We start from the raw sequence: 13,838 nt of genomic DNA, 5'->3' as shown, positions 1-13,838 counted from the left end.
AAGACTGAAAATAAGGATTAAAGTGACCCTATTATGTATAGCTTTAGCATATCCCATCATGTATATGACTCGAATTGTTATATTCATTGATGATATTATTATTTCAAACCAACTACAGTGCTTCTGGTGAAAATGTACTTGAAGTAAAAGTCCCTGACACAATCACAACATGGTATGCAAGTGGTTTTGCTATGTCAACAACGGACGGTATAGGCGTAGCTGTACCTGCTAGTTTACAGGCCTTTCAACCGTTCTTCGTTTCACTAATATTGCCATATTCTGTGATTCGGGGAGAAACAGTAAAACTTCCAACTACAGTTTTTAATTACTTAGACGATTGTTTGGTGGTATGTATATATATTTTATAGCTGATTATAATTAGTTTTATTAGGTATTACTCTTTTACGGCATATTTTTTCGGAGTAGACGAACTTTTTGGGAATTTTCACTGCTTCACCGCTCACAGTATTGCAAACACTTTGTTGTGCATAATTAGCGTTTCATCGCGAAAATACATACTGCATAATAGAAAACACATGACCAAATTGTTTTAGTCTCGCTACTTTAAGACCCGAATTATCACAATGAAGAAAACAAAGGTCTCTATTTCATCTTGCATTTTCTTCCACAGTTTGTCTCTTTAAATCACATTGGTTTGAAAAAGAATATTTAAAAAATTACGATATGCAGAACTTCTTAAAGATTTTAATAGAGTACAAAGATCAAACGACTTTTGTTTTTGAACCATTCCACCACCCAATTTCTATGTCCGCATGGAAAAAGAATAATGTGAATGAATGTTGTAAAAAACAAACTAAAATAACTAAGGGTCAATGGCATACAACAGTTATTGTAGAGTCCTGAGTAAAACAAATCTTTGTACTAATTCTTGACTTTAAGAAAACGTGGCATAAAGAATATCCTCTACATACGTAAACACTATTTTAAGGTGACCACTATTACTAAAACTTCTTAAAATGTCTTGAAAATTGCTGGGAATAATTTTTGTGTTTCTTTTTTAGTCGTTAGTTTATCGTAACATTTTACGTTACATTTTATCATGAAGATTAGATTAATCCTGTCTTTTTAAACATTTTTTATTTTTAAAAGAAAAAGTGTTCAAAAATACCTTTGCATAACATTTGCATGTTACCTTATCCATACATATAAAAATCTGGCCTGAAAGATAAGAATGGAAAAGGGGCATAAAAATTACATTGGTTGTTTTTCATACTACCTAAAAATGTTACTCTATTGTTGTACGGATTTTTGTATTAAGCGACTTCTTTTGCAGTATATGTCCCATTTTGTAACCAAAGCGGCTGACTTTTTAATACTTACCACGCATTGTAATAAAACAGCTGATTGCGTAATAAAAAAGCCGCGTGATTTGCAAAAAATATCGGCTCGTTTTGTGGCAAAGACGCTGTCATCTTTTCTAGTAAAAAAAGACTTATCTTATATATTAATTCCCTTGCGTGAGTAAAACTGTGAGTCCACGACACGGAAATCACGGGTCACTTTCTTATGACGTGGCTGTACGCTAAAATTTAACTAAAAAGATTAGGGATGTACTTCATAGAAATCGCACATAAGGTGTAAATATATAACCCGCTGCTAATAACGATATGAATATATATACCCTTATGCCAAAAAACTCTATGTTAGCATATATATATAGGTATCGCTACATATGAAACGGTATTAGATATTCACAAAGCATACGGACTGTTAAATGAAGTTCCTAGCATAAAACGGAAATTGTGTTTACGAAAAAGATGGCTGTTCTTTTTGAGTATTCTCTACTCTTTCATTCAAAATAAATCTTTAAAAAAACATTTGAAGAAGAGCATGGTTTTATAAATTAATCATAGCAAGGTTCTGTAAGGTTTTTTCATGTTTTATTTTCAGTTTTGATTATATTATTGTTGCCACACATGTTTTATAGCTAGCATCATAAAAAGCCAACCACCACCAACAACTAGCTAGCTAGCTAGCTAGGAATATATATATATATATGTAGCCATGTTCTTTATACCTAGCTAAGTCTCCAGTTTATATTTAAGTGACTAGCTATTAGCTGCTGTAGCTAGCTAATGCTAGCTTTAAACTAAAGATTCCCAGTATATATATTCCCACAAAACACATCTAACGTTATTAACCCTGAAAATTTTAAACATTTTCCTGGGTTTTTTTTGGTTTGCGAAGTTTTTTTCCTCCAAATATTCTGAAAATAAAGTTCAGAAATTACTTATTTTTAAAATGTAAATTTAATTTGTTTCAAATTGTGGGCAAAAACCTTAATCAGCATGCTAAAAGAACTGACTTTTCTTAATTTAAAATTACTAAACACAACCATTTTCTTACATTTAGTGTAAACTTTTGTGCGTATGGCTTATATTTAATACACCAAAAGAGCTACTTTGTTGATTTCAATTTTATACTCTTTGTAAGCTATTTTTTTCTTCTTTTTGACATTTCTGTTTTACCACTCAATTTTTACATTTTATAAGTTATTTGGAACAGAATGGTATGAAATAGACCAAAATACCTGATCTTAGTTGTTTTTAATTTACAGGCTGTGTCTGTGAAACCTTAAGGGGAACATTTGGTGGAAGACAATGGCATGACATATACTGATAACTGATTTTTGTTGTGTTAGATGTTATATCTGAACCTTTTTGACATTTTATGTTAATTTTGTGAGGAAGGACCATATATATATACACAGAAGAAGAATTCAATTTTACACCTTGCAAGCTTTGTTTTTCTATATTTTGTATAAATTCTTACTGGGGAGGACTCCGTGCAATATATCGAAATGACTGATCCTTCTCGATTTAAATTTGATGTGTTCTAAATCGTATATAGTTTTGGAAATTTTGTGTAAGATTTAATGGGTAAGGGCTAGATGCAATATGTCAAAAAAACTTTTTTTGTTGAATCAGAAGCACTCCCTACAACCATTCTTTTTTTTACAGTTTGTGAAGCTTTTGTGAGGAAAGAGTGTATGCAATATTATCGAAATAACTGATTTTTGTTGCAAACTGTTTTTCTTTGGCATTTTGGATTAAAATATTGTTTTAGAGGGCATATGCAGTAGATATATGTACTGAAATAGTTAAATTTTGCAAACTTTGATTTTGTCGTTACCTCTCATTTTTTACATTTTGATTAAACTTTTGTGGGAGACCTTCGGTATGCGAAGGACCAAAATAAGAGATTTTAGTATTATTTAGAATTTGTATTTTGTGTTGCAAAATTGGTGCAAAAATTGACATAAAATGAACTTATATACAGATTGATTGCTGTTGTTTAACATGACTCATTATGACTTATATATATATTTTATGAAAATTTGTGACAGAATACTATGTGAGATTTGAAATTTTGTTTACTTTATTGATGGTAAAACAGCATGCAAATTGCTAAAAGGACTTTATTAATTTTAGATTTAAACACCGTTATTTTGTTGGCATTTTGTCTAAAGTTTGGTGAGGAAGGACTGTATGCAATATATCAAATAATGTTTTATTGCATTATAATTTGTCCTTGCAAATCCCTTTTTTTCACCTTAGATAAAAAATTCTGTCAGAGGCACAATTTATTGTTTATTTTTCACATTGTGTGTCAACCTTTGGCAGGGTTTGCAATAAACTAACTGATTTTAACATATACAATGAGAGAGATTTGTGTTTGACATTGATCAGCTTTTTTGTATATATGTGGCGTTTTGAGTGATTTAAATTTTATGGGTGAGATGTATGTTGAAAACTTCTTTCCGAATAATTTTCGCATTTGTCAGATGGTCAGAGCAAGTAATTTTAGTAGATTTAGATTTTAAATGTCACATAAATACTGCAGTTGTTGAAAACCTTTAATTATTTTGGTCATTTATAAATAATGCAGATGTAAGATGCGCACTGCTGTATTGTTTGATTTTTGATGGACATATATCTGCTACATAAATTAAATGGAATACAGTGAATTCTTCCACGGGAAACAGCTAGTATTGCAATAAAGCTGCTTTTTATTGAGTGTCCTGGTAAAACGTTTTTGGTGCTTTGATGTTGAAATTTATGGTTCTTGTAATTGTTCAGATGAAATCAAATTTTAAGTAAACACATTTTGTGTCTTTAGCTTAAAAAAGATTTTTCTTTGTGCATGGTGCACATTTAGGGCAAGTTCAGCAAAACCATAAATCTCAGCACCAGAAATACCAAAACATTTGAATTCATCAGCTCAACAAAATTATAACATTCAACAACAATTACAGAACGTTTAATTTCACCAGGTCATTCACTAAAATTGTAAATTTCAGGAGAATCAACATAATATTTCAGTTCACCAGTAACTCACAAAAAAGGTGATAATTTATTACAAAACGCGTTTATCAGAAAACGAGGCAGGATTTTTCTCTATATTATACAGTGATTGTATTTACCTACTAAAGATACGTTCCCTTACCTTCCATTAGGTAAAACTTAGCCTGGGTACTTCACCTGATTTTGACGTCACATCGGAAAGAGTAAAAAAAATGTGTGTATGTGGAAGTAACTCAACTACTTTCAAATTCAGTATCAAACCAAAAACACTTGGTAAAATTGATATCACTATTAAAGCACTCTCGTTGCAACCGGACATTTTGATATGTGACTCAAGCAACAAAATGGCGGAGGATGTAACAGCAGCAGATGCCATAACAAAAAAGTTACTTGTTGAAGCAGAAGGAATAAAGAAAGAGTTCTCAACCAGTTCTTTTTTCTGTCCTCGTGATCATTCTGGTTTATATTCTGATACTTTAACAGTAACAATACCTGAGTCTGTTGTTCAAGGATCCGTATATGCCGAGTTAGCAGTTGTGGGTAGGTGATATGTACAATTAATAGCTGTAGTACTGTTGATTGTATTGTCATGAGACCTAAATTTTGATTTACTTTTTTTGGACAGTGTACCGTAATAGTTCTTGTTTGGACACCTTGGACTAAACCATTAGTATGACAACCTTTCAACCTAAACTAAAGCGTCTTGTACACACATGAATCTAGCAAGTTTAACAACGTCCAATTATTAAAATTTGATTAGTAATTTCTATAGTTTGAAGAAATACAAAACAAGGAAAGTAATAATAATCTATTTACGTAAATTTCTTGTTTTTGCAAAATTTTAGGTGATCTTTTTCGGACCAAGCTTGGATAACTTGGATAAGCTTTTGGCGATGCCGTTTGGTTGCGGTGAGCAAAATATGTTAAAATTTGCGCCAAATATATATATTATGGACTATTTAACAGCAACAAATCAGTTGACTGAAAAAGTGAGGAAAAAAGCGAAGGAGTACATGAGATCGGGTAAGATGTTTTCTTCTAAATATAGAGTTTAAAATTTATGTAGGATAGTGTTTTAAATACCAATAACTACGTTTTTGTCAATAATATTTTGGTAAATGGTAAATAGCACCTATTGAAGTTCAGGTTTGATTGTATCAGAATAGCTTCATGTTTTGTGTCCTAAATGTAAGTGGACGTTGACAAGCGCTTTCAAAGTTTCTTAATAGTTATTTTTATTTCAAAATAATATTCGCATATGGGGATTAAGTTTAATTATTAAACAGCAAAATTTTAGATCTGTAAAAGGGTATGCAGTCAAACCTTATCAATGTGTAGTCACTACAGAGGTGAATAGGTTAGCGTATAAAAGATTGCTAAAAGACTGTTTCGCTGATAACCTGATAAGTTTGGATCTGCACGGCATTTTGCAAATAGATTGTTATGTACGATTGTAACTCACATTACATAATTGATATGCTATCAACGTTAGGTTATCAACGGCAATTGACTTACAAGCATTCAAGTGGGGCGTATTCAGCTTTTGGTGAGCGTGATAAGGAAGGAAGCACTTGGTTAGTATGTTTACTGACTAAATTTTAACTTTATAGATATCGCCAACAAGAGTGTATTAATGTCAAGCTTACATTTTCAGGCTGACTGCATTTGTTCTGAAATCTTTTTCGCAAGCAAAAAGATATATTTATATCGACAATAAAGACATTGAAGAAAGTAAACAATGGTTGTTGTCTTTGCAAAGCTTGTCTGGTTGTTTCAAAGAGACAGGAATGGTCCATAATAAAGAAATGAAGGTGATTAAATCAAAATTAGAGGGTTTGTGCTGGAATCAGACGAGATTTTCATATAAATCGAATAATACGGACGGAGCATTTTACCTTCTCTATTATCGAAAGCAAAATGGTTTGTATTAGCTAAACATTACAGCATTTGTAACTTTTTATCTCGTTGTAGGGTGGTGTGAGCGGTGGTAAAACAATGACAGCTTTTGTGGTTAACGCTCTTCTCGAAGCTGGAGTTCCGCGCCATGTTAGTTCCTTGTTTTTTTGTTTGTTCGCTCACTTATGAATGCTTTGTAGGGTGATGTAACATAAGGAGAATCTATCACACCATTAAAAGAAATTTCAGTTTGAAATAAGAAATTTTCTATTGTAATCTATTTTGATAGATTCGGAGATTTAGAGATTTACGATTTTATAATATTTGTTGTTAGGATTCAAGAATTGAAAAGGCATTAGTGTGTATAACAAAAGGATTGGACGTAATATCTGATCCATACACTGCAGCATTGATTTCCTATACACTATCAAAGGCTGGTAGCACTAAACGGTTTACCATGTTGAATAAGTTGGACCGTATGGCAAGTCAAGCTGGTAAAAATTATTGCATCATTACTTTTGAGATATTGTCAAAATAACTTCTTAGTAACCTTAAACGCACGAGTGCCTGCGTGGAGTAAAAATGGAAGAACAAAAAAATTCCGCATAATGAAAATAGTGTCTAATTGTCCATAGTATATCACTTGTTATAGTTGATTTGTCATGTATTTCAGGTGGTATGTTACATTGGGAAACCAATCAGCGTTCGAGCAACTACTACCAAGCTCATTCTATAGACATCGAGATGACAGCGTATGCTCTAATGGCTTACATTGGTGGTCGTTCGCCCTTCAAGTCAAGAATCGAACATTTGAAAATCGTAAAATGGTTGGTGAAGCAGAGAAACACATTTGGTGGATTTGCGTCTACCCAGGTTACTGTATAATTGTGACTATGTTATTATTAAGTAACATTTTATAATAAGCACTTCCAGAAAAGATCTCCATGGATTTGTCTGCTAAAGTATTGCGGTAGGCATCCGCTACCATACATACAAGTTTAATATAATAATACCAATACCAAGTTTGCGAATTTCTGTTCATCTTAGTTTCTTATTGCATCTATTTTAACTTGTTGTAAAAGAACTACTTTGTACTGCCTGGCAGTGAGCGGGATTCGAACCGCGGTCCCCAGAACTCGGAGCCGCAGACGAACCCACTACACTACGTGCGGCAATATGTTAGTGATGAACTCAGATAGTTTCTCCGGATGATGTGTATACATATAGGTGAATATTTATCATAGCACATCCATATTTCTACTGCCAGGCAGTATGTTAGTGGTGAACAAAGTAGTTCTTCTACGATATGACTTACATGCATTTTACTGGCCCGTCATGATCAGAGGTCTGATCGGGGTGAAGCATTCTCTATTGAGAATGAAATACGAATGTACTATGATAAATATTTGCCTATGTATTTGTATCTTGTTTAAAGCTGGAAAATTTCTTTTTTATTTCTTTTTATTCTAAATGTAAAAAACATAATGTTAAAACAACTCTATCTTGGTTGCTCCTTATATAGGACACTTGTGTGGGGCTTCAAGCTCTATCAAAATATTCAGCTGGTGCTTTTTTAAAAAATTTCAACCTTACCATATTGGCAACAACACCAACTGGATTTTGGAAAGAGTTTAAAGTTCGCAATGATAATAAGTTGCATCAGCAAAGAGCTGACCTTTCAAAGGTACCAAGTTATGTAAGTCTACAAGCAACTGGTGATGGATGTGCTTTAATGCAGGTTTGTTTCTTTTTAGGTGTTCTTTAAAAAATTTTGGGAATTATTTCATGATACGTTTCGATTCAAAAAATGTTTGCAAGAAAAGGTTCACCTGATTTTTAGATGGCATTTTTTTATTTTCTTGTTTGCGCGAGAATGATAATTCTTTAAAGACAGTTTTGGCGTTTCATAATGCAATATGTCTACCGAAGAATTTGCTAAAAGTAAAATAACAGAAGATGAAAAAGAAAGTAAACAAAAAAAAAACAGTACAACAATTTTGTCAAAATGTATTAACTTGTTTTATGTTATTACATATTATTTAATAACAAAAATTGTATGTATTAATTTCATGTAAAATATGTAAAGAAAGTATTAGATATTAAATACGTAGATACACAGCATTTCTGACACCTTGCTGAAATTTGTTATGAAGGACAACAAGCTGATATATACTATTTCTTTTGTCTTTTTTTCTACCTGTCAATGAGAAAAGAGGCCGTCTTTTTTACAATTGGATTATTTTTGACCAGAAATTCGTTCTAGGAGATGTTTTTTACTAAAATATGAGTCGTAAAAGTAGCACTTTAATTTTTCTCAGGTAAAAAAAATATACAATGTCTTTTTACTGCTGCGTTGTCGCAGTCTGTTGTTGTAAGTTGAATGAAAATAACTTCCTTTTGTTCTGTCCGTTTGTCTCCGTCTTTACATTCCACGAGGTTTTTCTACAACGCTTATAAATTATCCCCTTAAAAATGTTCTGTATTTTGTAAAATGCTGTGATTGGCTGAAAAGAGATCACGTGATGATAAAACGCAAATTTACATTTTTTGCGTCATATGTTATTCTGACTTTACAAAAAGATATGATTCTCTGTGTTTATGTTTTTTCAGGTGAGCGTGAAATATAACGTACCTCTACCCAAGGAGAAGCCTTCGTTTTATTTGGATGTTAATGTTAAAGAATTGAAAACAACAAATTGTGAACACAAGATTAAAATTTGTGGGAGGTATTGTTGTTCCCTTGTTTCAGCAAACTGATTTTTTCAAAAATAACTGTAGGCGCCCGGAGAATTTTGTTTTACTTTTTCCATATATCTTCCATACACTGTTCAACCTTTTTAGCTTTACGAAATCTGGCAAATCAAACATGGCACTGATTGATGTCAACATGGTGTCTGGATTTGCACCAATCGTTGCGGAGCTTGACGAGATTATGCAGTCTTCCAGTGCACCATTTTCTTTCTATGAATTCATTGATGGTGTTTTGTCTTTTTATTTTAATGAGGTAAGTAAAAAAACGGTCTCTTTGATTTTCCATTTAAGAAGTTCGCATCACAACTAGTATAGTCTATCAGGAACTTTTTTTTTGTGTGTGAAAAAGATTGTAGATTTTTGAGAGCAACGGAGATCTGCAAAAATCTAAAAAATTTATTATAATAATTTTTAAGCGTAGCACACGACATATTTGTTAAGTAAATTACTTATACTCTGATAAATTTAATAGGGAAATCAGTCTTTTCATGAAAAACTGGGTGTTATCTCGGATTTATCGGAATTTTGTGAGAATATATTGCACTTTCTTGGTAGTTCAGATAAGTTTTATTTTTTATTTGCAAGAAGGTTCAAAGGTAGGAAGAGGTACATCAAATCGATATCTAAATTTTGTTCAAATTTCTATCATATACGCGCTACTTGAAACCCATCTGCTAAACTAAAAGAATTAGGACTGGTTAAGTTCATTTCCTTACCTTCAAAACGAATCAGCTGATGTTTAGAACTTGTATTGTTTAAATTATATCCTGAGGTGTGAAAGAATTTTCTAGGCTATAGATACTTATGTCTGTTTCCTCTTAGCAAAATGTTAGTTAAAAGTTTGATTAAACTTCGGAAAAATATTAGTACAGGGGGTTACTTATAAATACGTTCTTAATGCTTTAAAGCACAGAATCGGTTTCCATCGCTATTGCTTCTTTAAAAAACGAAAGAAGATATTAATCATCTGTTTTACCTCTAGTTATGCGCTGCTTGTTGGGTGATAATTTACTTCATGTTTCGTTGTGCTTTTCATTTCTAGGATGTCATAATTTCCAAAAAAATACCCCTCACATTTGGCTTATTTTACTTATTGTCTGAACTTATGCATTATTCCTGTAGAAATAACAGCAACAGTTACTTTTATAATTGAAGCGAGAGATTTTAAAAATTGTATTTACAAAATTAAAGTTAAAAACAATACATCATGCTGAAGATTGACAACAGATAGTTGCAATATAAACAGCTAAAATGTACATGAATTCTCTTCCTAAATCTCTGCGTTATATATGACCACATTTTGCTGCAGTCACATTATGCAGGCACAACCATTCAATAACACAAGCACGCAATCTATACGACAGGTAATCAACCAATCACATCTTTTCTTTTAGTTAGACCAATCATCTACATGTGTAACCTTTACAGTTGAACAAGTAGCAGAAGTGGAAGGTCGAAAACCGGCTTCCGTAAAATTGTATGATTACTATGATAGTGGTGAGTTAATAGAATATACAGTGCCAGGCAGAAGCGCGCTTTTGTGTACACAAAGAACTTTTTACTTGCCGTCATTTTTAGCTTGTTTTTTTATCCCGATAAAACTTTGAAATTTAGTATACTCTTTGTTTAGCTTGAAATATAATTTTCGCGTGATTTATTCTAGTGCAATAAAATTTATCGCAATCTGAATTTTTCGTAATATATTTAATTTGGTTTCATCTCTTTAGCAATGCATTTTAACATTATTTGCTATTGATATGGTGAAGTTGGCAATTGTTTCCTGATTTCACATTCCTTCTTTTTTGCTTTAGATAAATCGGCCACGACATTGTACAACGTCGGAATTTGTCCAGTAATGAATGCAGCATAAAGATTATACCGTCACCTGAATTTTGTTCTAGTTTTGTTGTTGAGCATTTTTGTATAATTATTATCTAATCATTTTTCTGATCATTTTGTTAAGACAGTTCTTTTCCTTAACAAAGAAATCGTTAAAATAACATAGAACATATAAGACACTACTGCATGTAAGTACATGGTTGATTTTATTTGTCTTACTCAAGCGTAAGAAAATATTGACGTGTACATGAATTTATTTTGAATATATTAGATTCAGATTTGTTGTTAATCACTTTTGTATAATTATTAACCAATCATTTTTTGTAATCATTTTGTTTGTAAAAACAGTTTAAGACCGTTCACATTTCCGCTATAGGAGGCGACTAAATCAGAAAAAATTTGAAGTGGCGAATATTCAGATTTTAATACATTAATTATAAACTAGTTTCGTTTGAAAATAGTCGTGCGAGAGACAATTTATTTGTAGCCATTCTGCCGCTCTGATTTACAACTGCTACTTATAATTGAGTTCAACTTCTTAAACAAAAAACCTACGACATCACGTTTAATAAAAGATTTGAATTAGAGCTAATATCTTCAAAATAAAGTCATGCACACGTTACCCTATTATTTTCATACGTTCGAGTAAGACAAATAAAGTTAGCCGTGTACTTACATCTCGAGGTGCTCTCTATCTTTTAACTATGTTATTCTAACGACTTTATTGTTAAGGAAAGGAACAATTTAAACGAAGACAATTTCTGTCATAAATTTTGATGCATACCGTATATTACATAGTATGGCGCCCCATGCCCAATAACTGCACCGGTCAAATAAGTGCCCCAGAGTTAGGAAAAAGCTTGTAAATAGGCACCCCTGCTCTAATAACAGCCCCCTCCCCCTTTTTTGCTTTTCTGGCGTTATTAGCTGAATTAACTGTCCCTGCCAAATAAACGCCCCAGTCACAATAATAATTTTAGATAAGCGCCCAGGGCACTTAATTCTCATTTACGGTAAGCAATTCCGCAGTTATTTCGTTTCACAAATTGATTGTTTTTTGTTAGCTTGCGACTAGTTGATCTTTTTGTTATCTTGCAACTAGTTCAGCTTGGCAATAAGTATTTCGAATTTCCAAACATTTTTTATAACCTTTTTAATTATTTTTTAATATTATATTCTCTGTAGTAATACCGGATGTTTTCCTGTCGGCCAAATCTGAGCTTAACCACACCTCAAAATTTTTGAATTACAAACCACAAATGCTTTATTGACTTTGTTATGCGAATTGGTTTTGATTTTTTACGGGCTAACGACTAGTCTTATGTATTAACAACTGTACTTTGTGTGTTTAGAATTCTGACGCACTGCTTTATTTCCGAAATCTCTGCAGAAACAGATCTTTATAGATTTTATTTTGATCTCTCATTAATTTTACAAATTATCAAATAAAGACATTCGCAGCTCCTTATAGATCCTTTGTGCTTAGCTGTACAAATATTTATTTTTTATTTTTTCACATGTTAAGTAAACGTCAATGTTTCCTAGCTATGTCTAAATCTTAAACAATTCAATTTTAGGACTTTAGGTACAAACGTAAATTTTGATGCAGCAATCTAAACCAAACTAACTATCTCGTCTTATTTATTGCTTTTCTTTTAAGCTTTAAAAAAACCCTTTAGTTGAAAAGAACAGATGACAAAAAATTTAAGAACAAAAATCATAACCCAAAAACATTAATACACACAACCTCCAAAGCACACATTGTAAAGCCTCACATTTAAAAATTACGTGTGTGTAAATGAAAACCCGAGTAATTATAAAAGGTTGATCAAGACTGTTGTAACATTAAATGATAAAACTTTATAGTACAGAAAAAGGTATAGCTACCTAACTGCATTTATCACAAGAAAAATTATTTGAATTTTTTCTTTTACTTTTTAGCCTGAGGTAGCTAACAGCTAGATAGCCACCAACCCAGCCTAGTAAAAATAAAATTGGTTAAGATAACGCAAAAATGAAAGTTGGCTAGGATAAATAGCCTGAAACTTTAACAGAACAGCAATAAATAATGCTAGCTGGCTGGCTTTAGGTAATCCTTATAATTTTCGTTTGTTTATTTCAAATTTATATAAAGGTTTGTCTTAACATGTAAACCATAAAAATTGCTATAAGTTAGTATAATTACTAAGGTAGTATCTAGAAGAAATATAGGTCAAGGTACACCTCTAAACCTCACCCTGCCAGTTCTAAATCAAAATGTCCTGCTAATGATACATTGTAATTTAAAAGTTGATGCGTATAGTGTGTAACTATGACCATTGTACCTTTTCTTTGTGTGTCGCTTGTGTATCGTGGGATTTGTGACACATTGTAGTATTTAGCGTTTTGTATTCATGTAAATGTTATGAACGAAAATCCGTGTTTCGTTGTTAGTGATGGCTAACAATTCGATTTGTAGGATTTGAGTGAAATAATTGTCACATTTAGTGACTTAAGCACTTATAGTTAGTAAGTTTTTTGTTTACGGTTCTGTGTATTTGTTGGCATTTATTTGAATATCATTTTTCACAAGCTCGCTCGTGAGCTTTTATTAAAATGCAGATGTGTCCCACAAAAATGGAAATAATTGCTTCTCTGAGCACCGCAACGGGAGTAGTCGTGTGTTCGAATCTAATCTTCGTAACTATTGGTAACTGGTAGAGTAAAAGTGTTTACACCATAGTTTATCAAGAGTGAATAGACCCGCTGCACTGCTGCGCAACACCATAACTAAGCTTTCTGCGTTCTTTTTCTGAGCTTCACCTTCGATGAACTTTCCGTTCAAGATCTCACAAATCAATTTTTAAAAATAAATGCTAGTGCGTATCAAATATTATTGCCTACCTAAATGGCAATATATATTCTGTCTAACTTTGTAACAGAAATCACAATCAACTTTATTCGCGAGGTTCTTTACGTATATCATATGTCTTGGTAATGTTTAATGCATTTTGTCTTAGTCACACACACACACACACACAATCAAAT

General features: G+C 32.2%; 1 pseudogene; it reads left to right on the top strand.

Moving 5' to 3' along the window:
• The window catches only part of LOC130657912 (alpha-1-macroglobulin-like), a 28,187-nt pseudogene extending 16,188 nt beyond the window's left edge, over positions 1-11,999 (top strand).
• Positions 12,000-13,838: the final 1,839 nt, after the last annotated feature.

Source organism: Hydractinia symbiolongicarpus, chromosome 9 (genome assembly GCF_029227915.1).
Source record: "Hydractinia symbiolongicarpus strain clone_291-10 chromosome 9, HSymV2.1, whole genome shotgun sequence".
NCBI classification, from domain to species: Eukaryota; Metazoa; Cnidaria; class Hydrozoa; order Anthoathecata; family Hydractiniidae; genus Hydractinia; species Hydractinia symbiolongicarpus.
This window is presented reverse-complemented; position numbering and strand designations above follow the sequence as displayed.